Source organism: Myotis davidii, unplaced genomic scaffold, assembly GCF_000327345.1.
Source record: "Myotis davidii unplaced genomic scaffold, ASM32734v1 scaffold162, whole genome shotgun sequence".
Classification (NCBI taxonomy): domain Eukaryota; kingdom Metazoa; phylum Chordata; class Mammalia; order Chiroptera; family Vespertilionidae; genus Myotis; species Myotis davidii.
In genome coordinates this window covers 2415366-2418627 of record NW_006300036.1, presented here as the reverse complement: position 1 = coordinate 2418627, position 3262 = coordinate 2415366, and positions in this window count along the sequence as shown.

Below are 3262 nucleotides of genomic sequence, written 5' to 3'. Positions count from 1 at the left end.
AAGTACTTCTTAATGTAGCATCAAAAAATTTATATGGGCATTATAGTATTAATATTAAATTGCTTCGCCAAAACCGGTTTGGCTCAGTGGATAGAGCATTGGCCTGGGGACTGAAAGGTCCCAGGTTCGATTCCGGTCAAGGGCATGTACCTGGGTTGCGGGCACATCCCCAGTAGGAGATGTGCAGGAGGCAGCTGATCGATGTTTCTCTCTCATTGATGTTTCTAACTCTCTATCTCCCTCCCTTCCTCTCTGTAAAAAATCAATAAAATATATTTTTTAAAAAATAAAAAAATATTAAATTGCTTAAATTAATATAAGTTGAAAATAAAATAAATGTGGAATCCCTTTTCTTTTTATCTATGTACTCCCAAAATAACCCCTCCACACACAAACACACAATAACAGTTAGAGAAAATATTTATCTCTGCTCCATTTAGAATATTTTTGCATATCGGTGTTTATCATGGTCTTATTTTCTCATTTTTGTGTATTACAAACCAGGATATAACAAATACTGTTTAATTAATGTGATTTAAAAAAAGCATCTTGAATCCAGTGAGTAGAGTGATATAGTTTCTGCTTCTTTTCATTTTCCAAATATTCATTTTCCTATTTTTATTAATTAATTCTCTCAAAGGATCCATCAAAGACAACCAAAGGGCTAGTTCAGAACAATCTCTCTACATAAAAGAGAAACATGCAAATTAACCATCCCTCTGCAATGCCCATTAGCCGCACCCACCAGCCAATGAGGAATGAGTATGCAAATTAACCCGACAAAGATGGTGGGTTAATTTGCATACATAGGCACCAAGCAGTTGGGGTTGGGGCTGGAGTTCCCCCGCGTCACCATGGCAATGCTGGGGAAGTTCTCGCCCCACGGCTGTTAGTTTGCGCATAAGCAGGAGCCGGGGAGCCAGGGAGCCGGGGTTGGGGCAGCACACGAGGAAGTTCCTGCCCCACTGGAGTGTGTGCATGGTCGTTGGTGGAGATTCTTGCTCTGTGGCTGCTTGTGAGTGCGCCAGCACCAAAAGGCCTGTGTCCCTGGGACAGGCGTCCTCGGGAGCCAGGCAACCCAGAGCCTGTAGGCCCAGAGCGGCCGGGGTCCCAGAACATGACAGAGGATGCACATTGGGCTGAGGGGACTCCCCCCTCTCCTGCCCTTGTGTATGAATTTCATGTACCAGGCGGCTAGTACAGTGATGGCGAATCTATGACACGCGTGTCAGGGTGACACATGAATTAATTTTTTTGGTTGATTTTTCTTTGTTAAATGGCATTTAAATATATAAAATAAATATCAAAAATATAAGTCTTTGTTTTACTATGGTTGCAAATATCAAAAAAGTTCTATATGTGACACGGCACCAGAGTTAAGTTAGGGTTTTTCAAAATGCTGACATGCTCAGCTCAAAAGGTTTGTCATCACTGCCCTAGTATGTAATAATTGTGAGTGAGTGAGTAGGATCAAATGATTGAGATTTTAAGAAAGTATTATTTAAGGTTGGGGACGTGTTATGGTACTCAAATGCACAGAAAAGATCCATTAAAAACAAATATTGAAGGTCATGTGAGAAAGTTTGCTTTATTTAAGTTAGGTTTAAATGGTGTTGTGAACTTTATTTTGTCTTTTATCCCATAAACTAGAATCATATGATTTACCAGAACTTATTTTCATGGCCTACCCTTCTTGGTGACACTTGCCTAAGAGCAGTCTCATATATTGGATCTGAGGTCATTTTCTCAAATCAAATATTATTAAACATAAGTAACTTCTACAGTTCACACTATGATAGACCCATGAGTGCTAAAAAAGTATGAAATTTATTTTCAAATGAAAAAAAAAAAAACTTGTATTTTTTTCCTTCAACTTCCTTAGATTCTCTGGTGAGTGAATATTCCAAAGTTCACACTCAATCTCCTAACCCCTTGCATAAAGCATTTTCTTGACCATGGGCATTGGCCCTAATTTTGCTTCTCTGATCTGGGTTGTCCAAGCCTAGGATTTTGTGAGGAACTGTATTTTTTTTATCTTTATGCCATATAACTACCATTTCTTTTCTGTAATGAGAACATTTAAGACCCATTCTCTCAGCAACTTTCAAATTTATAATACAGTATTATTAAATATAATCACTATGCTGTACATTAGCTCCTCAGAACTTATCTGATAAATGGAAATTTATACCCTTTGACCAACTCAACATCTCTCTTCCCCAACTTCCCCCTCCCTGTCCCTGGAAACAACCATTCTAGTCTCCGTTTTTATGAGCTTTGATTTTTTAGTTTCCATATATAAGCGATGTCATATAGTATTTCTCTTTCTCTGTTTGACTTATTTCACGTAGCATAACATCTTCAAATTTCATTTATATTGTTGCAAATGGCAGAATATTCTTCTTTCTAATGGCTGAATAACATTTCATTGTGTGTATATGGGTATGAGTCATGTTTTTTATTCATTCATCTATTTACAGACCCTTAGATTGTTTCCATATCTTGGCTATTGTGATGAATGCTGCAATAAACATGGGTATTATCCTTCCCTAGTAAATGTGCTGCTAATATTTTGCTGAGATTACTTGCCTTTATATTTATCAGGCTATTGGCTTATAGGGTTCTTTTCTTGTTATGTTTTTATCTAGCTCTGTTATCAGGATAATGCTTGTCTTATGAGTTGTGCAGAATTCTCTCCTCTTCAATTTCTTAGAAGAGTTTGAGAAGGATTTGTATGTGTTTGATAGAATTTGTCAGGAAAGCCATCTGTTTCTAGGCATTTCTTTTTGGTTTACTTTCGAATACTGATTCATATTTAGTCTGTTCAGATTTTCTCTTTCTTCATGATTCAGTCTCAGTAAGTTGTATGTTTCTAGGAATGTATCCATTTTTTTAGGCTATGTAAATTATTGGCTTATAATTGTTTACATTAGTCTTTTAAAATCCTTTGTATTTCTGTGGTAACAGTTGTAATGTCTCCTCTTCCATTTCTTACTATATTTGTGTCCTCTCTTTTTTTCTCAGTAAGTCTAGATAAAGACTTGTCTATTTTTTTATATTTAAAAAAAATAGCTTTTAGTTTATTGATCTTTTTTATTGCCCTTTTAGTATCTATTTCATTTATTTCTGCTTTGATCTTTGTTATAGCCTTTCTTCTCCTGACTTGAGTCTTAGTTTGTACTTTTTCTGGTTTCCTTAGATGTAAAGTTATATTGTTTATTTTGATATTTTTATTATTTCTTAATGTAGGCATTTATGGCTA